The sequence below is a fragment of the Patagioenas fasciata genome, chromosome 5, assembly GCF_037038585.1.
Source record: "Patagioenas fasciata isolate bPatFas1 chromosome 5, bPatFas1.hap1, whole genome shotgun sequence".
In the NCBI taxonomy this organism is placed as follows: Eukaryota; Metazoa; Chordata; class Aves; order Columbiformes; family Columbidae; genus Patagioenas; species Patagioenas fasciata.
The window spans coordinates 68,239,027-68,260,354 of record NC_092524.1 but is presented as its reverse complement, the minus strand read 5'-3'; the positions used below and the strand labels follow the sequence as shown (position 1 = coordinate 68,260,354).

Below are 21,328 nucleotides of genomic sequence, written 5' to 3'. Positions count from 1 at the left end.
TGAGTGTTTTGGTTGGAAAAAACCTTTAAGATCATTGAGTTCAACCATTATATGTGACATGAAACAGATGAATCCCCCTCCAACCAAATGGTTGCTTGCTGCCCCCTATTAGACAAGCTTGACATAAACCTCGAACATATGAATAGGAGCTAGAGTAACCACAAGACCTTGAAATGCATTACTTGGGGTTGCAAGGACAGCATCCAAGAGCGTGCATAATTAGGAAAAAACCCCAATCCTAACATGTAGATGAGCGCTGGGAAAAAACAAACACACAAACAAAAAACCCCCCAAAAAACCAGTTATTATATACTTCAACACTTACTGGTAAAATAATGGCTGTGAGCATGCACATGGAGACAACACTTACAAATGAATGAACAGAGAACCTACTATTCATGTTCAAGCTAAGGACATACTGTGTACGCAAATATATGTACAGTCTCAAAAAAAATCATTGTAAAAACAATTAAACCCAGTGTCAGCAATGCAAGGAAGAAAGGAAGATCATGTGATAATGAAAGATGTGACCCAATGTAGTTATCTTTGCTCCTACCATAAGCAGTACCAAAAAAACCCAAGAATTTAAATCTCATCAATAAGAACACCGTTGCACACCTGGGGTCTAAACATCTGGGAAGTACTGTATTAGTGAAACTATCTCCAGGCTTACAGAGTGGATGAAAACCGAAAGCGCCAGCCACCTGCAATTTTAAATCGCTAATTTGGAAAGACGTGTCTGTGTCATCCCATTTCAAAAGCACCGCACAAGCTGCACAGTCATTGTTATTACTGTGATCCTAATACATTCGCATCTCGGTGTACAGGGATTTAGATACACACGGCGACTCTGTGTCTTAAGACGAGACTCTGCGCCCCTCAGAATGCTTTTAATTCCTACCCACTAGGGGTTATATTCCCTTCTTGATGTGCTAGGATTTATATCCGTAACTCCTGGTAATACTCATGGGAATTGCATGCATGAATCACCATTCAAGGAGATGAATTCTCACAACATTTAGTTTCTGGAGTTTTCTCATGTTTCTGGTCCGTCACGTTTCTTGTACTTATTAGCAAGCCCACAGTCTGTTGATGAGAACTATTAAAACCTATGTATTTCCAGGTGAAAAGTTATTATTCTTAAGGTAGGAAATGCTTCCAAAGCAAGCTATATTTTGTGGATGTTGATAATATCATGGAAAGGAGCATCTAAGTAGGGTGTCACTTCCAAATAATCTGCAAAATTACATTCTGATCACCACCTGGACTTGCAGCTCTCACCAAGACAAAAAGCAAGACTAAAGCCTGGTGAGGGGTGAATTTTCTGCCTTGAGAAAGTGTGGTCAGAATGTATGTAGAAGATGGCTGTCAAAGCACTGAATAAACCAGGCTCCATGCAGAATTGTTACAGTAACCTTAATTCAAATTATGCTTCTTAAACTGGGTGCTCTATGTATCTGCGATTTTCTGAAGCAAAATGGTTTGTACATGCCAGTCAGCAGCTTGTCTTTGCTCCCAGGGAGCAGTGCAGTTGCACCTGGGAAGTTCTAGATAATGTAAAAAATAGCCCCTTCCTCCTTGTCCCCCAAAGTCTTGTTAATCTAGTCCATGCCATTTCCATCCCACAGATATGAAGCAAACCTCCTGCCTTGTAGTATATCAGTTCCAGCTTAGTGCCTTCCATCGGCTGAGCTCCTGCTCCCGAGCAAGCTCCGTGAGGTTGACCCACCACCATCTAACAACCTCATCAAGTTGTTTTGATCCTGGAGACCACGCAGGTCTGCCTTCTCATGGCAAACAGGTGGCAGGACTGCAGGGTGAAATACTTAAAATGGACTAAATAAAGCTGCATCTCCAAGATCTCTGTTCGTGGAGTCTCACAAAGATCAGCTCCTCTCACAGCCTTTTTATTTTTCAACACCTCAGTGGAACCCAAAGATAAACTGATTAGGCAACATTGCTTTGAGTGCCAGCAGCTCACAGATAACACGCAGCCTTTCCTATTTGCCACCACGCAGAGCTACGTCCTTCACATCAGGACAGCCTTATGAAGGAAGAAGAGCTCATTGAAGCTGAATCTTAGTGAGGCAGAGGTAATGCTGTTGCTCGGAGGAAAGGATTTCAAAGAGTATGTTGCAGAAGCACTGGTTTTTTTGTTGTTGTCGAAGGTGTCCGTTCAACTCAGTTGTCCCTGATGGTAATCTCTTCCATCGCAGTGTGTGCAAGTAATATCCTCTGCTGTCTCCTTCCAGCTTAGAGACTCTGTCCTGTCTCCTCTGGGGGTGACCTCCCCTTGTTCTTGCAATATTTTGTCATTTCAGAGGGAAAGTGCAGCAGTGTGAGAGAAGTGTGCATAAAGCCATCAGCGTTCGGAAAAACTCTAGCTAGTAAGAAACGCCACCAGGTATGTCGCTAATGATGCCAGCTGCTCAACTGCATCAAACCTCCAGTCCTTCAAGTTGCTTTTCAGAGAATTTCAAATCCAGTTGATAGTCTATTCTTTGCTGACAAGGTCCAGCAACCTCTGGGAAAAAACTACTGGAAAAAGACATTCAAAGGCCCCTGAGGGCTATCCTTACGAATATTGCTCTCCTGAATTTTGCTCCTTAAGAATTTGCTCCTCCTCCCTGTATAATAGGGGGAAGAGTCCCTGGGTGGGAGGTACAACTTCTCTGAAAGCCAGTGCAAAGTCGTCTCCCTGAAGAAGAAATGAGTACCACAAACCTCACTCCCTTCTCCTCCAATTGTGTTCTTCCGTCTCACTTTGATTTGTACCTTTATCACTCAAGGTATGAATTATTTTTCTGAAGAAAACCCAATCAATGCAGCAAACCCCACTGAAAATGAGCAAAAAGCAAACAGCTGTGGCCAGTGATGTGCACAATGTGAGAACCGGAATAAGAAGGGAATAGCATGTGAATGAAAATGGTCATGCATGTGCTCAGCGTCTCAGTGCAAATATGGCATCTTAAGGTAAATACATACACACTGCTCCACAGAGATACCATACAGACACACTTTGTGCATGTTGCATGTAAAGTAGCTGAGTTGTGCTAAAGATTGGCTTGATAACTCCAGTCATGCCAAAGGATTTTTTCTATGAGCAGTTTTCCCTTTAAAATTATGCAGCACTCCCAAGTCTTCCCCTTGTTAGTGACAAAGGTGGAGATATTATTGCTACCCTTAAGCTTCTCTGCCTGACAGCAAAGTCATTCTGCATTTCTTTCTCTCTTCAAGTGAGGTTTTCTCAGAGTACCTGCAAGCAAGGATGACTCGGAAATTTCCTTGTACATTAGATGAGGCTGCGAACAAAGATGAAGTGCTGTGACAAACGCATCCAAAGTTGGTGTTTGCCTTTCTCTGTGGCTCATTCTTACTTACGAACCTCCAGGTTAACTGACCTGTGTGTCAAGTCAGGAAAAAGAGATTCAGATTTTATTTTGTCAAATGGAGAATCAGCAGTAAGTAAGAGTTTAGAGAACTAACCAAAATATGTCTAATTATTTGGGCTTAGGATTTAACTTACTGGGGTTTTTTCTTTCTCTTTTCTTCTCCCAGCCCCTGCCTGATACTTCAAGCACAAAACCCAGCAGGGAGAGATGTAACGGAATTTAGAGGCAACCGATGTTCAAAGACATTGCTTAAAATGGGTCTATGCTAATACCGAAGATCTGTGCAAATTGGGTCAATATCCCACATACTCCGAAAGGGGCAACTTCATCAGGACGTGGTACAGGATTGTCTCATTAAGTATTTCACAGGGATGCACCTTTGAGCCAAAACCTCAAAGAGCTGCTGGCTATAACTGACCCAGCCCTTGGCCAGAGCAGGATACATTCATACCCCGAGAATCATCCAGTGTGTGTGTGTGGTCTCTGAGCTGGGCACGGGGAGGGCACGTTCATCCCAATGTAACTGAGTTTAATTGCTGCTGCCTCCTGACTCTTTTCATAAAAGGAATCTGTGCTTAAAGGCTCAGAGCCTTTTCCTTGAACTTTGTTGCTCCAGATTGAGCTGACGTGACTTCCTTGTCCTTGATGGAATTACATTGGTGAATTATTGGTCAGATGCAGATTTGAATTGGGCAGTGAACCTCATCATGTTCCCTTCTTTGTATCCTCTATGTATCCTAATGAAATATTAAGAATAGTTTTGCACAAAATGGAAATTTAAAGGCATCCCTATAAATTAAGAAAAATCACAGTTTTGTACAAAATCAGAGTAATGCTCTTTTATTCTTTCCTGAGGCAGAGAAAAAGATTTTCAGAAACAGAACTTTAAAAAGACATGGCACTGAGAGTGGGTAAAATAAGAGCTATAATCCAAGCCCACCAGTCTTTCTGTTGAAATTGTGGGTGCAGGCATCATATTGGCACATATTTCTGAAACAAAAAATAGACCTCGCTAAGCGAGCATTGACACAACCAAAAGTTTGCTGGTTTGCAGAAGAGGTTGTTGTAAATCCCTGGAGGGAACTGGTGCTTGGTTACCCTGGATAAGAAAGCTGGTACCAAGCCATTAAAGAAACCTGTAGGTGCAACGCTGAGCACCTACAGCTGCAGACCCTGTTTGAATAAATTGAGGCATTAAATGCATCATAATCACAGTAAGCAATAAATGCAGGTAATTGTGGAAATAAGAGTCAAGGACAATGGGAATGGGTGAAGTGCTTGTTCATATGCAGAGCAAGGCCCAAACAAAGCATGCAATTAGTTTACAGTCACCGTTTACTGGATGTATTTGCCTTTCGGTTGAAAAGGGAGTTGTAATTTTTCAGGGTGGCCCAGACAGTTTGTCCCATCCCGGAAAAAGTGGAAAAGCCAAACCTCAAAATCCCATCTTTGGATTAGAGAAACGATGACAAGTTTTGCTGTGAAAATATAACAATTTGTGTGTCCTGCAGGTTGTCCCTTTCCCAGTTGTGTCAGCCGACCTCCTTCTTGCATATTCTTAGATGACTGTAATTATCTCACTGTAGAAAAATAATTGGCTTTTTCACTTTTTGTAGTAACGAGGCTCCACCATTCTCTTCTTTCCATGTTAGTTCACTGAGATTAGTAGACAAGTTTGCCTCCAAAGAGCAGTTCACAGAGGTATCCATGCACCCTGTTGACCCGCAACACTTTCTCTCCATAATGTGGTTGAATCACCATCACTAGGGGTGCTTAAAAGATGCATAGATGAGGTTCTTAGAGACGTGGTTTGATGCCAGTGCTGGGGTAATGGTTTGACTCGATAATATTGAAGGTCTGTTCCAACCAAGCTGATTCTATGATTCTATGCAGAACAAGAAGAGGCTGGTGTTACTTCTTGAGGGACAAATTTCAGATGAAATGGAGAAATAGCACTGACAGCCTTGGAAAAAGAGATAGACATGTCTAGTGGGAGACCCATCGCGTGTGTTGACAGTGTGTTGGGCATTCGCAGGTTGGTGAGCAGTTTCCATGTGAAGTAGTTGGTCTGATTAATGCCTGTGAACTCAGTGCAGATTCCACCTAAATACTGTAAATGAACTTCGGGGAAAACAGTGTTTTTCTTTTTGATCAACCACATCGCTGGCAATATAATGAGCACAATTACCCTCGCTTGACTATGCAACGTTATTGTGTTTTGCCAGTTAATTGCTGACGATGTTTTCAAGCTTATTAAAAGCAGACAATGTATTCACATATGTTTAATCAGAAATTTCTGAGAAAATTTAGAATAATATCTTAGGTATTTTATATCATTTGTCTTTTTTCTTCATTTATTTTTCTTTTACAAACATCAAAACCGAAGAAAGTCTATTCAGCGTCCTGAAATGTTCCTGCTTTGGTACATGAATGAACATTTCATATTAGTTCTGTCAAATAACCATGTTTGTTATCTGAGACCCAAATCTGCAAACTTCTGCATACCTGAAGATGCTTTTGCAGATTAATTCTTAATCAAGGTATCAAGAAAGAGTAAATTCTAATTACAGTAGTAGTTGTAGCAGCAGTAGGAGAAATATCACAGAATTAGTGCAGCCTGGTTGTGGATTATTGTGCTTTTAAATGCACAGAAAAAACAAAACAAAACAAAACGAAACATTTTTTTCATTCTCAAAGAATTTTTGATCCAAGTTGAAGTTTAGAGCCACCAAATGGATGAACAGAAGAAAATACTGAAACAATGCAGATCAATATGAGAGGTAGCATTCTGATCAAACCTACTGGCAAATGCTTTGCCTTGAATATATATAGGAGCTTCTATCCTACAGTTCTGCTGTTCGTTAGTGTTGGGGACAAGATGACCTGGAAACATCCTGCCTAGCGGGACTGCAGGAAATTCAATTTCCCTTTGATCCACTGGGTGCTGGAATTGTCCATTTCCATTACCCATACAAGCACAGGAGGTGTAAATTGCAGGAAAAACTCATGCAACCCAGAGTCAGGGCTATGTTTGGATCACAAGATCAATAAGGCACAAGCAGGTCTTTGTTACATATTTGTGCCATGCATGAGGACCCAGAGTGACTCAAGAAACCTTGGTGGAAGTAGAAGGCATGAAGAAAAAGCCTAGACAGTACTGTGTTTTTAGGATGGGTGTCTCTGGCTCTGCTCTGCGTGTTCGGTCCCGCTTTCTACCCACTTGTCACCCTTCAGGGGAAGGAAGGAGCAGAGGCAGAGAGGTCTGTTGGCTGTAGCAGAGACTCCAAACTTTCACAAGGTCCATAATTTACCTTTAAATGGATGTCTAACTCCAGAAAATAACTACCTTGATGACTAAAACATGGTTGTTCTAATTTACAAGAGACGAAACAGAATTCTGGACTGATGCTCAACAAAGTTTTAGCACCGTTTTCTGTTTGGGTTCAAAAATCTTCCTGACTTTGCTTAGGCAAGCCGATAAAGGTTGTGTGACACAAATACTGGGGGAAAGGAGAATGATTTTCATTTTATCTATTTTCTTCTGCTTTATCTTTACCATGCGATTAATTTCCAAGAGATCTTGGTGTGTGCTTGGTTCTGAGAGTGAACTGATGACTCTGGTAACCCATGAGTTTTGGTCGTTCTTCCCAGCAGAGCTGAAAGACCATTGCTCCAGCCTTGCTGAATGGGATATCAGTTCCTATATGGTTTGAATCCTCCTGATCTGGAGAGATCTGTAGGATCCTGAGTACATCTGAATCCCATTGGATTTGATGGGAGATGGAGGTGTTCATCTCTCAGCAGCATGGAGCGTGTAAGCATGAACTTCATAGTGACAATCATGAAACAGAACATAGTGTAAGGGGGAGCTAAACGTAGTTTCTTCTAATCTCTTGGGATCTGGGAATTTATCTCTCTGCTTAATTGAAAACTTTGCAGAGTAAATCTTTTAGCAAATGTGATACCCAAGTAAAAAATTTTCAGCAGACTCTACATTTTCACAGCTGCTCCTTTGTTTTGTGGAAGTGTATTTTGAATGTAAGTCCTGCTTACATTGCATTCCTACTAATTCTATTGTACATATTAAATGTCCTCTTTGTAGCGTGTAAAACCAGAAGGGAGACTAAAAACAAATAGCATGTGTTTCAAATGTTTTATGGAAGATGGCACCAGTATTTTCTGAATGCCTCCATGAGACCAAGGCACTGCTCTCTGATAATGGTGCTATTGGTCAAGGCCAAAACTAGAATGTAAAATTAAGTAGGAAATAATGGAAGAGAAGAGAGGAAATATGCTACTTGCCCTTGCAAGAGACAAAAACCAAACCAAACCAAAATCAACACAAAAGGTGAAACAATCAACCGAACAGTCCCCGCCTCCCACCCTGCTAAAAAAAACCCAAAACAACCAACCAACCAACCAAAACCAAAACCAAACATATAGACAAGACACAACAAAATTTTGCTTGCTTCTCTACCAGCTTGCTTGCATCTGTGACAATATAAGACCCATTTGCTGTTACCAGCTAAGAGGTAAAAGTGATTTTCCTTTTATTTCAGCAAATCCTGTAAGTCATCGTGAGTGGCATCAGTGTCACATGCCGTCACCCACAGCATGGTGATGTCTCACGCACATGTGCTGTGTGAGGTACCAAGGGATACCTCTGCTCCCCTTTTGTAATATGGGGCAGAGTTCTGAGAATTGGTCTGCAGGGAGTTCTTCTTCTTCTTTTAGATTTGTGTTTTAACTCAGTGGGCTCTAAGAAATAGGTTTGCAGGAGTCTGTCCAAACCAACTATCCTGAGGTCTTTCTTCTCAGGAGGCTTTCCACAGTCATGCAATTGGATGCATTCCCATCCCATGAACAATGCACACCTGGGGAGGTTCATGAGCTGCTTCTGTGGTGGGACTGCTTATGAGCATCTCCTCAGTTGACCCAAGGTTGTTTTCACATCCTCTCTCATGACAGGGCATGAGTTTGCAGTTCCAATCTTGTGACAGAGGAAGGACCATGGCATGTGAACTTTAGGTCACTCCATGAGTGACATGGACCAGTTCACTGGAAGATGCCAACACAGTCGCTTTAAGCAAGGATGATACATCCAGCTGTCCTAGAATCAATGCCTAGGTGATACCCAAACCCTTCTGGAAAGTCCTGGCCAAGGGAAAGAAGACATGGCCATAGTGTCCCACACGTTGTAGTGACCCCTGCCTGCCCTAAGGGACCAAAAGCAGCTGGCAAAATTTGAGGCATCTGTCAGGTTATTTGATTCTGTGTTAGAAAGGCTGATCAATAAACAGCAGGTTGGAAAGAAAATACCCTCTTCTGAGTTGCAGCGTGCTTTCTGTGGTTGCAGCTGTGTCTCCAGGTCTCTGCTTACCAAAACAAATGGTTGAATCCATGCATTGTAGCTGCTACGGCAGGAGAATACCGAGCAACAGAACAAGACCCAGCAAGGAAGAGGATGGACTTAGCAAAGGCATAAGGAACAGGACTGAGGAAGAGAAGAGGCACTTTGCCAGTCAGGGGAGAAGCAGAACTTACCACCTGCTACCGCAGATGTAATTAAATTGCACTCCAGAAATGGATAGTCCATATCCAAGTGAGGCAAAACCGATCTCATACAGATCTGTTCCAACCTGGAGAGTTATTACATCTCTCTGTTTCTAATTACACTGTTACCCAGTATGATGCCAACTCCAAAGGCAGAACCTGTGTCACTAAAGAACATTTTCTTTGTGGAAACAATGATTAGTGAAGGCAATTATTTCTCATGAGAAATTTTGGAAGTAGTTAATTTTCCTATCTCACGCTCCTGTAATTTGGACAAAATAAAAAGAAGAGTGGAGAAACTTTGAAAACTAAAGCTGTGATTATTTATTTTTTTTTTTTTAGGATAAGTATTCAGCTTGAGGTAATAAGACTTCTACCAAAAGATGGCATTTTTAGAAGAAGGGAAATATTGTGGGGTTTTTCCATAAGTAACTGTAAAACATTTAAAGAAAGGGAAGGCACCACCAAAAATTTCATGTCTGTCCAAAAAGCAATTTTTTTTGATAGAGACATTTTGATTAAGAAGTTGAAACATCCATGGTGGTGAAACTAGTTGCACTTGGCTTAACTACTGCCCACCTCCTTCGGAAAAGCTGTGTCTCCAGGACCTGGGACAACATTAATTGTTCAGGTAAGATCACGCTGCTTTGCCAGTGACATCTGGACCATCTATACCAGTGAAGACCACGCAATCATCAGAGCTGGCTGGTTATAGGCAGTGAGATGCCACACACTGCTGGCCAGGACTATAAATCCTTTGAAAAGCATGGAGGGTGTTGGTCTCTTCTCCCAAGTAGCAAGCGATAGGACAAGAGGAAATGGCCTCAAGTTGCACCAGAGAAGGTTCAGATGGGACATTAGGAAACATTTCTTCACAGAGATGGTTGTCAGACTGCCCAGGGAAGTGGTTGAGTCACCATCCCTGGGGGTATTTAAAAGATGCAGAGATGAGGCTCTTAGGGACATTGGTTAGTGCTAAAGTTAGGTTATGGTTGGACTCAGTGATCTTGAGGATCTCTTTCAATTAAAATGATTCTACGATTCTATCCTGTCACTGAGCACCAGTGAAAAGAATCTGGTCCATCCTCTTGACACCCACCCTTGATGTATTTATCAGCATAAATAAGATCCCTGTCAGCCTTCTCCAGGCTGGACAGAGCCATCTCTCTCAGCCTTTCCTTGTAACAAAGACGCTCCAGACCCCTAATTTCCTACCCCGATGTCCCCTTGCACAGCACCACCATGCCATAGCCCCAGGTCCCACCCCCAGCCTGACAGCCAACGAGAAGGTCCTGTCCACAGGGGAACTCAGAGGGACCAGGCTACCCCAGCTTTGCCTCTGGTGACGATGGCAGCCCCTCTCCTTCTTCCTCCCTCTGTCCCCGTTGGCAATATCGGTGCAGTATCAGGGTGGCAGGGCAAGGACGCATTGGTGGCATCAGGCGGTGACGGGGTGTTTTTGCAAAGTGCTGAGCGCGGTGATTTCTCGCTGCCTGCCTTGCCACCAAGGGCAGCCTTCTGCCTGGCATTGTTCTGCTCCTTAATCTCAGTCATGTGCTCTTTGGCATCCAGATTCACGGTCATAAGCATCCAGCGCTTTGATATTTATTCTGTGTCACTCGATCAGTTTGGGGGCGGGGGGGCAGCTCTTTCCTCCCCACCCTATTTTCTGTTTGGTGGTGTGGTGGCAAATAGGCTGGATACAAGGAGCCAATCACAAAATTGCTACTGGGGGGAAAGGAGGACAAATAAATAAACCCAAACCCAGAGAGTAACTTATACAGCTATGTTTTATTTAATGGATGTGGATAAGCCCCCACTCGGTGCAGGTACCACTGTGCCCTGCAGATGCTCCACTCCCCGAGGGATGCTCGTGGGGTCCACCCCATCCCTCGGACAAAAACTTTCGTTGTCATATCACAGGACATGGTAATCTCCTGTATCCCGTCTCTGTAACCCAGAAGCCGCCTCCCCCTCATATTTTACATATTCCCTAAATTCGTTTGGAAAGGGGGCAGGAGAGGAGATAACGGCGGTGAGTTGAGCCGAGTGGGAACTGCTGACTGACAAAGTGTGTAGTGCAGTACGGGTGCTTTCTGGCTCTCTAATTATCCTTTTCCTTCTTGACTCCAGTATCACATGTAGCCATGTGTAGAATCATAAAATAATTATGCAGTGTACAAGCTTTCTGGGAGCATGTACCACTGTTTTCCTAATTCTTTATCGCTCCCATTGATCGTGGCGTGTGTGCATTGATCCAAGTCGGCCATCTGGTTGGGGAAGATAAGCGTGCGAGTGTCTTTGCATTGCACTGTCACTCAGGGAGGGGGGTACATTTTGGCTGTAGGGAATTACAGGGGCAGGATTAGCCCTCTTCCTAGGAGTAAACTGAATTTTAAATGTAGTGTTGCAGCTGCATGGACCATGTTGCTAACTTCTGGTTTTGCCCATAGACTGGGTAGATTTTTTTTTATTATTATTATTGTTATTATTTCCTTCTCTTTCCTGCTCAAACTGTATTTGGAGATAGAGATATGGCTTGCATTAAATGGAGGAGAGAGAAGGGAAAAGGAGGAATGTCCTTCTCTGTACATACTAGACTTGTGAGTGGCTGCTGTGTTACAGGATTTCGAAATGGCAAAACCAGCTTTTAAAAGCAGACGAGAACCTCCTCGATTGAATGCATTTCACAATAAGAATCATTGGTCCAAAACAGAAAAGAAAAAAAAAAAAGATGAAGTTATCAGCCTATGACACAAAATTAAAGAGTGGATATTAATCAGCTCTCTTAACTTTGGTTAATCAAGACAAACAACCCTAATCGCACGTTAGCGGGATGTGTGTGTTTAATAATCAGCAACGAAACAATGGAGATTTTTTTTTATATAAAATCATTTATTTTTTCTTGCCTGCCGGCTTTTCCCCTAACAATGGGTATACCCTGCAATTGCTTGAACTTAGCTGCAATATTTTACCAAAATGGCCATTGTGCATGCGTGTGTGTGTGTGTGTGCTCACACCCCTGGTCGTCCTTTTGTCGAACGTGACGGTGGCCATTGTTGTCTCATATTCTGCGAACGTATGGAAGGTGCCTCAAAAGCCTTTCCTCTAAAATTGAACAATTCTGTCAAAAAAGATTAGTTCTATTTTGTCTGCTGCTTGCTGACTATTCATGAATGTAAAGAGAGAGGGCTTGGGTGTCATACTAAGTTGCTAAGGTGGCTGGCTTTCGGCTATTGACTTGAGGATACCAAACCAGAGCCTACAAAAGAGCAGCCAGAAGGAGAGGAGAGAACTGGTCTGCCATGTGTTTCAGCTATACCTTCTTTAGCTGCCCATTTATTTCTTTTGTTGCCACAACTTTTATTGTCATACAGTTGAAAAAAATGTTAGACACAGGCTTCAGGCTGCACCAAGCAGAAAAAAGGATTAGCATATCACTAGGATCATCTTACACTGAACCAAATTCTTTTCAGGATGTATAATTAGTGAATACAGTCTCCCCCCTCCCTGCTTTTTTTTTGAGTGGGTTTGGGGGAGAGGCTCTGGATAGGCAAAATTAGCTCAGATCTCTGGGTAGGAAAGAAGAAAGGAAAAGAAAAAGTTCCCTAATTTCAGTAAGGATTTTTTGCAGCCTATTTCCTCATCTTCGCTTCCTGCATCATGTTGGAAAAGCGTTCTGCACATTCACAAAGTGTGGGAGTCGCTTGTTAAGAAAAACTTTTGTTATTGTTGTTGTTTTTTGGTTTTTTTTTTGTACAAGAGTATGCACAATCACCTCCCTTCTCCCTCTGACAAGGACTCAGCATCAGATCTGAGCCTGGAGGATGTTTCACTTTCTTTCTCCCCATATGTGCCATCTGGGAACGGCACAATTCTCTGTGCACTGCAATAACACAATGCTGTTTCTCCTAATGCTGGGATCTGCACGACTCGGTCGTAAAACTGGGGCTACTACTTAACTGTAACTACTTAACTGTAACTTGCGATGGTATTTGCATTTTTTAAAGCAGAAGGAGAAGGCTGGATGGAAGAATTAATGGTCTATTTTCTAAAGGGTTATAGGACATTTTCAGTGATGACAGGAATACACATGAACCAAGCAGCCAGACTGGGTGTTTAACATGTTCCTTGTCTGCACAGAAAGCAGAAGAGCTCACAAATGCGGCTGTTATTGATGGAAAACACGTAGCCTTTGCCAGTTACCCAGATAATTCAACTCCCAGGTACTTGGCCCTAAAAATCTTCGATCCAAATTACATTTGCATCACGGTGCGCTTGCAAAATGTGTCGCTGTGTTGCTCTACCTGGGGTAGACGCCTGGTTCTGCGTGAGCATCGGGGTGAAGTGACTTGTGGCACCCATATCAAAGCTCCCATCCATGTCCTCGAACGCGCCGCCTCCAAAACTCAGCTGCACCTTTGCCCTGAAAGAGTCGGGTGTGTGGGAAGGGGCCATCTGAGCACCGTGTTTCCTGCAAAATTCAAAAGCAGAATTACCCTGGGAAGGAAACAAGAGCTTCTTTTTCAGCTCAATGGCTGGTAATTTTGCTGCGTTTAATCACACCGCACATTTGACATCATTGCCTTTTCAAACTGTTCAAACCAATTGTTCCACCAAAGTAGCAATTGGACGTGAATATTCAGAAGCTGCTCTGGGGTGCTCAGTGGTAATTGGTCACATCACTCACATGGTCTCGTTCCCATTCTGATGAGAAGAGGGTAGAAATTTGCTTCACGCGGATACTTAAACACCCACACATAAAAATCTCATTTAGCACAACTATATTTTTTTCCTGGGGGTTACTACAGCCGCTTGAACGCTTATAGTTGGAGGGCACAGAAGGGAAACAAATGAAAGGCGAAGTCAATTAATATGTTGAATGCAGACACGTAGAAATGTTTCTTTCTTCACCCCACTCGGCCCCCGCTGTTGGCCCTGCTGATACGCGTGATTTTTGTTGGTTGGGTGTGATGCAGGATGGTGTGGCCAGGTGAAAGGGAGCAAGTTGAGGTGAAGATCCCAACTGCAGCTGTACCGATGTTTCCAGGGACCCAAAGCTCATATTGAGAGGTGGTTGTGGCAACCCAGGTGCAGAGTTTAAGCGAGCGAGCATGAATAGCGAGTATCCCTCAGCCTCTGTGTAACTCGTACACCATGGGGCTAAGAAAAAAATGCTCAAGAGCCAAGAAATATTTGGGGAGAAATTATCTGAATCATTTAGGGAAATCACACCAGCTATTTTACGACTGGTGGGTCACTCGTAGAGCGGGCGTCTATTGTCCAAGTGGATCTCCTCTTGACTTCAAAGAGGGGATTTTTGGTAAGGGATGTCTGCGGAGCGGATCGTCGTGTAAAGCAGCCATGTCAGGCGCTGGGGCTTGTGATCTTCTTTATTATGCTCTGATACACTGAAGAGCGTGTGAAATTATGAACGGGGCGGGGGTGACTTAAAAGCTCCTGTTTATTTAGAGTGCAAAATAGAAAGCCCGGTGTTCCTTATTCATAAGGAATGACTCCTGATGGACATATTTTATTAGGAAGTACGAGATAACCCCAGATGGCCAGAGGAATCCATGGGTGTTGTCTTTAGAAACTGATAAAGGTTTGTGGGTAGCTACTCACTAACACGTAAGAAGTAGTTCATCTCACTCAACTCAAATGTCCTCCTTCCTTCTCCTTGCAGTAAAACTTAACTAAAGAAGAAGAAAAAGTAAATTAAAATCGGACAAAATTAAGGACAGAATAGCAAATGTCAAGATTATTATAATGTACCTCCTGTAATTTTGCAGTCACACTAAAAATGCGGTTAACTTGCAAACGACCTGATTTACCAATACCTGGGCTTGGCTCCTTGGTAGCACATGATAAAAGCACATTACCCTGGTCACCTTGGGGTGGTTTGGTTGGAGCTGGAGCTGTGTGTGTGTCAGTGCTAGACCAGCCTGTGGGTGCACCTCTCTGAAGCTTGCAGGATATATTTTCTGTAAATAAATGCTGTTTAATAAGTATTCCATGTGCATTTGCCATTAGCTTGATGCTATAGAGCTGTGCAGACCCAACCTTGATTTATAAAGCTGTTAAAATGTTTGACCTTGTTTAAATAAAAGCCTCAAGGTTAATTACAACAAGCATTCTATATACACACTCTCTGCTTTGGTCGCCCTGATTTGTGGGAGGAAAGGGTAATAAATTCTCATCTTTTAAAAGTGACTGCAATGCAAAAGTTTAAGAGTTTCCTTTTCTGCCATTTCCATGTTTTAACACTCTTTGATATGCGATATATTGAGCGAAGATGAGCTGCCTCTTCCTAGGGAGCACTAGAAATGTGATATTTTTACTTAAAGTATAATAAACAGTATATGAGAATGGGGTGAAACAAACAAACAAAAAAGGTGATTTGGAATAAAGAATCGAAGCTTTGCTTCTGGATAGGATGTATCCATAATGAAGTAAACAAAGGGACTGTTTGTTGTTTTTTGGGTTTTTTTTCCTTATGGCACTGAAAACAAATTTCACAAAATAAAAACCAATTTAAGTTTCTTTAAAAGAACTGGGAAATATTGAGGAAAGTTAATTGAAGCACATTCAAATTACAATAAACACATACAGGCACAATTATCTTCTTTTGACTAGTATGTGGCTTAGAGATGTTTTTATCTTTTGTTTATTGCACTATTAAAAATACAGAGAGGCGTCAAGGAAGGGTAGATAGCCACCATATGGAATGACATATTTTCCCTATTTATATTTAAATAACCATCTATGAGAAATTATGCACAAATCATGCCATAATTCTCAACTGAAATGACTGTTTAGAAAATAAAAATTCTGAGGCACAATATTCTTTTCATATTAAATTGCCCATTTTCTGTACATCATATATGTTTGTACAATACAAAAAAAAATGCTGCATTACAGCCCAATACAATTTGTTCACAATGCTAATGAAGATGGATAGAGGACATTGTAATATACTGTAGTAATTCATAAACAGTGTGGGAAAACAAGACAAACAGGCTCAGAAAGCTGGAGCATAATTTTTTGTTCCCATTTTGAGAGTGAATAGCGGTAATTTTAATAACCTGCTGGTTCGACAGATTTAATGATGCCGATTAACTTTCATTGCTTGATTCATGCCACGCTCACGTTTGGGGTGAATATTTGCGCTTGCAAAGTTTGAGTGGCTGGTTTTAGGCAGCTAAAAAGAAGCTCCTAATACCCCACAGAGAACTTGGCATGGCTGAAATCCTTGTGTTTGGGATGCGACCCTTTCTCTGAAGATGCACATTTTGAGCCTGCATCTCACTTTGCAATAGAATCATAGAATAGTTTGGGTTGGAAGGGACCTTCAAAGGTCCTCTAGTCCAACACCGCTGCAATGAACAGGGACAAAAGAGCCACCCCGCTTTGTTTACCAATGGAGGGTCTGTCTGCCCACCTAAAAACTCCTGGACCAAGCAGGAATATTGACTCTGGCTTCACTTGCAGGCAGAAATACGACAGGATGTCTCTCATTGCAAGTTCTGTTAATTGGGACCAAGCTGAGAAAGCCAAGATCATTTTCAATTCTGATAAAGCCCAAAGGTGGAAACATTATATCAGCAAAATATCCAGCTTTAATTTATACCTCCCTTGAAAATCAAAACTATGAAATCTTTTGACTTTCTAAAATAGGAGTGAAAACTTCCACATTAGCCGGTGTCTCAGGTTTCTTGCATGCTCAATACACATTGGGTTTTGTTTGTCTGTATGTCTCTCTGATAATTCTAATAATTTTAAGTTTTATAATTCATTCAACACCTCTTACCCAAGTCCTTAACCTAACAAGTTTTAATCAGCCATCTCTTTTAACTTCAAAGAGGTGGAAAGGTAGAAATCACCACTCACCAAAATGAGCCCTTCCTCCTGTTAAGATGCAAAACTATGAGTGGGCAGGTCACGCTGAGAAGCACCATTTCAGGAGAAGGCTGAAAACTGCTGTACACACTGAAAATGGGAACGTTAAATATCTGCAGCATCTGCTTCTCTCTGGATAGCCTCTGTGCGTGTCTAATGATGACCCTGTCCTTAAAAGCATGCGCCCGATCCGACAGACAGCAGCACACAAACTAAAAGGTTTCTTCCAATTTTAGTGGACTTTAGTTTTTCTGGCATAATTTTAAACGGACGTTCAGGCCCCAAGAACACACGTTTACCTCAGTATGTAAAAGGGGCCGATAAGAAAGATGGGGACAGACTTTTGAGCATGGCCTGTTGTGATAGGACAAGGGGTGATGGTTTTAAACTAAAGGAGGGAGATTCAGGCTGGACATGAGGAAGAAATTGTTGGCCCTGAGGGTGGTGAGAGCCTGGCCCAGGTTGGGCAGAGAGGTGGTGGATGAACCATCCCTGGAGACATCCCAGGCCAGGCTGGACGGGGCTCTGAGCAACCTGAGCTGGTGAAGATGTCCCTGCTCATGGCAGGGGTGGCTCTGGATGGGCTTGGAAGGTCCCTTTAACCCAAACTGTTCTGTGATTCTGTGATCATCTGCAACATACCAACCTACTTGGCCCATCTTGCTAATTCAGTTGTGCCTCCTTGTTTTGTCTAGACAGGCATTGGGGACTCCCCTCCCACCACAGATCTGCAGGTAACCTGGGGCCCCCTCCCCATCAGGACATCCTGCTCAGGATCATGCAGGATCGTACCTTGCAAACTGATTTACTCAAGACATTTTATCTGTCCGTATAAGTGTGTGTATATATGTGTATATATATATATATATATATATATATATGGGGGAGTTGGTAGGCCTGTTGTGCGTTTAATATGGTGAGTTATTTATTTGTTTTAGAGAACACTCTTCCAGGAAACATTCAGGTATATCACAGATGGGTAAAAAAAAAAAAGCAGAGAGTTTGATCTGAGTTTTATGCCTTGTTTCTTTTTAAAATTTGATTCAATCCCCTCTTTGATGCTGTCCTAGACTGAAAGGCTCAGTTGCTGCGTAAACTCCACTTTGTTTCTAAGGGGTGTTTCTGGTTGGTATTTTGGGAATTATAAGGACTCGTTAGTATGTTAGGACTAGGAAAACGAGCTTTCAGTCTAGTAAACAGTGGCCTTCATGGAGTGCTGCCGTCTGTCACACTCTTCTGGCAAAATACATCACCGTGGAACCAGTACTGCTGATAAAGGCGTCTACTCCATGCTAAACTCTTAGTTTGCATCCTTTCATTGTGGTTCCAACTCTTATTTATCTAATTCATGTCCTGCGTCTTCATCTCTTCACATCAACTTGAATGTGAAGTCAGAGAAAGGCTGGATTCATAGTATAATGGTCATATGAGGTCTTGTCTAGGACATAAGGGTATGTTTGGATTATGGCAGCACACTAGAAGATGGGACGTGTGTTCTTGTGCGCCACCAGATAACACCGCACCCAATGGCCATCTCTTCACATAGTGTGGGTATATGGCACCATATTATTGAGCATTATACAGAAAGGTCTATGGAAAAATTGATTTCTGATACAAATAGCTTGTTACTGGCATCACCACAGTTGTTCCCAATTTCCACCTGTAAAAGTACCTCACAACTTTCTTTCCCTCCACATTTCATTAGCAGTTAGCAATGGTGTCATTGTAACCGTGGTGGTCTAAAGCTACACGTGAAACAAGGCTGGCACGGAGGAACAGCACCATTTAACGGAGCTACTGGCACCAGTTTCCATTTTAAAAAGCTGCTGTGAAACACCGTAGCACTTGTTTAAATAAAGAGGAAAAAGTTTGGCCACAAGCCTTCTTATCTTACTTTTTAATTTTTATTTAATTTATATTATTTTATTTAATTAATTTATTTATTAATTCAATTTCTATTTCAACAAAACCCCGAATCTTGTCTGCATAACTAATTTACTGGGGAAAACAAGATTTGGTTGAAAACTATGGAGCAAACCTGTACCAAAGTTGGGCAAAAGAACTGCCAAACATTTGCCCAGAGGTCAACATACCACAATAACCCTCTGTTTTCATTTGCCCTTAATGGTACTGAATATCAGAGCTGGAGAAGTTAAATGCGGACAGTCCAGAGCTGTGGCATGATGAGGCTCCCGCCATGCAGGTGATTGCAGGCTGGTACCTTATGCTGTGTTTCTGGCACACCCATGTGTCCCCCACTCCATCTCTCTTTTCCTTCCTTCTCCCACATTCCCTGATGATGTTAATGTGTATCTCTCTCAGCACTAGTGGATGCATAGTTTAGGTGCAGCCTGAACAAGTCGAAGGATGGGATCAACTCATTGTCTGCTCTGCTCCTCATCCCTCTCTTCTCCTCCCTGTTCTTTGGTTTCTTTTGGGGACAAGCAGTAGAGAAAAAGACACCTGAGGCCACAGCAGAAGCCCAGTTTAGCACTCATGGTTTATCTAGCAATGGACCTTCAGTACTCGCTCTGATTTGCTCGGTCTGTTGTCTTTGATGGTCTTTGGGCCAGGTGTGAAGGGACATTGTTTTGAGCCTCAGTCTTTGCCTTTTGCTTCTGGTTTCTCCTCTGCTTTCTGACAAGGGAGCTGGTGAGGACAATTTGCGTGGGAGATGCTGGTGTAGCACCTTCTGCCCTCCACCATAGGAAGGATACAACAGGAGGATCTGTAGCATGTTGCTCTTCAGTTCTTTGCTAGATGCACACTCTAGCTGAGGTTGGGAAAAGCACATGGGAGACAAATGGTGTTGGCATGGCATTGCCATTATGAATTTTCAAAGTCGTATTTTCTAAACAACTCCAGGTAAAGAGTTATTCACATCCTCTTTTGGGTTGCAGCCATCTGCCATCACTTTGACTACACTTCTTCCAGGAGGAGGGGATAAGTTTGGGTGCCATTCAGGCAGTGGGGTGCAAAGGGGCTTCCTTGGCCACTGCCTCTGAGTTCAGAAACATTGTGGGGAGATCAGCCCCGCAATCTACACACCCGATCTCCATCCCAACCCTGCCATCGAGAGACAAGCTTTATGGGGTTTACTTAGCAATTTATTTTGTTTATCAATTACCATTTACTTCTCTCCCCCAGGGTAAATTTTCTCTTTTTGTCCATGGCACTGTTAGGGAAGGATTTGGGTGCACTATTCCCTGGACAAAATTAAATCCAAGAATCTTCCCTGTGGGGCACAGAGCATCGTGTTGTCCTGTGTTTGGGCAGTGCTGAGCAGGGGGGAGCCCTGACCTCCGAGACAGTCAATACAAATAAATAATATGAAGCCCTGGAATGACTCATTTGTGGGGAACACACCTGCATAACCCATCCCACAGCTGTAGGGCTGGAAAGGCAAATAAAACAGCTGTAACCCAAGCCTGGAGGGCGCTGGGGACTCAAGGGAGGGAGGTTGGTCTTTCAAATCGCTGTAACCCAAGGAAGAAAATCATCAGCCTATATGCCTTTCACAGCATTTGATGACAAAATGGTTTGTGGCTTAGCCATTGTTTAAAGGCCATTCCTGAAATTCCTTGTTTACTGTCAGCAGGGTGAGTTGTGGACTCTGTGACTTTAGCTGTTAATGGGCCTAAACACTTCTGCCAACAGATTAAGCTTTGCTGAAACGTTAAGAAAATTGGCCCAAACAGAGATAGGGAGGATTCTTGTTTGGCTGCTGTTTCATTTGCATGAGAATCATTGTCTGCAGACAATAGCATTTCCATATCGCCCAAAGAGCGGGCAATTGGGTGAAACTCATTCAATTTCTGTTAAATGACAGGAATTGTTTGTTTGTTTGTTTGTTTCTAGGGAGAAGGAAAAACGCTCATTTTCAGCTGCAAGGACGACTATATCAGAAGTGAAATCCAACCCTCAAATACCTCCAGCTGGTGATGAACTGGCAGCTAATAAGTTGGGATGACACTGAAAGAAAACAAGACTATTAAGCCGTAAGTGTGTTTAAAACAATTACTGCCTGTGGGAGAAAAGGAATAAGCAAAATTAGTCTGTTTGGAGAAGGTGAGGAGCAAGTTATTTTTTAAAAAAAGTGAAATGTATTTTTTTGCTATGACTTGTGCTACTGAATTTTCCAAGTGATCCGTATCTTCGTCTTGTTTCCATATAAATGCTGCCCTAACAGGTGCTACCATCTCCTGAAATTCTCTGGCTTTTAGTGTTCAGGAGAGAGTCAATTTGCTGCTCAGATGACATATAATCCTTCTGTTTCCCTCTCTATTGTTAAAAAGAATGGCCTGGATCCTACAATTATTATTTGAATTATAGCAGCACCTGGAGTCATCAGCCAAGATTGCAATCCCCTTGCAGGAGGCATCAGCCAGGAAAATGGCAAGGTGGTTCCCCAATGAGCTCCTCCTTCCTGTGGGCATGGTCAGCAGAGATGGGGACAGAGAGTGGTGTCTTGGGGCCACCATCAA

The 21,328-nt window shown here is 42.6% G+C and overlaps 2 long non-coding RNA genes across 9 annotated transcripts in view; one reads left to right on the top strand and one right to left on the bottom strand.

Moving 5' to 3' along the window:
* LOC139828151 (uncharacterized) overlaps positions 1-20,911 on the top strand; it is a 32,580-nt gene extending 11,669 nt beyond the window's left edge. For both annotated transcript variants that reach the window (XR_011739476.1, XR_011739475.1), the window contains one exon: positions 20,703-20,911. This is a non-coding gene — a long non-coding RNA (uncharacterized lncRNA). The remainder of the gene's footprint in view (positions 1-20,702) is intronic.
* Positions 10,766-21,328, bottom strand: part of LOC139828150 (uncharacterized) — a 98,618-nt gene continuing 88,055 nt past the window's right edge. For all 7 annotated transcript variants that reach the window (XR_011739468.1, XR_011739469.1, XR_011739471.1 and 4 more), the window contains 2 exons: positions 14,571-14,641; positions 10,766-13,419 (listed from right to left, as the gene is read on the bottom strand). This is a non-coding gene — a long non-coding RNA (uncharacterized lncRNA). The remainder of the gene's footprint in view (positions 13,420-14,570; positions 14,642-21,328) is intronic.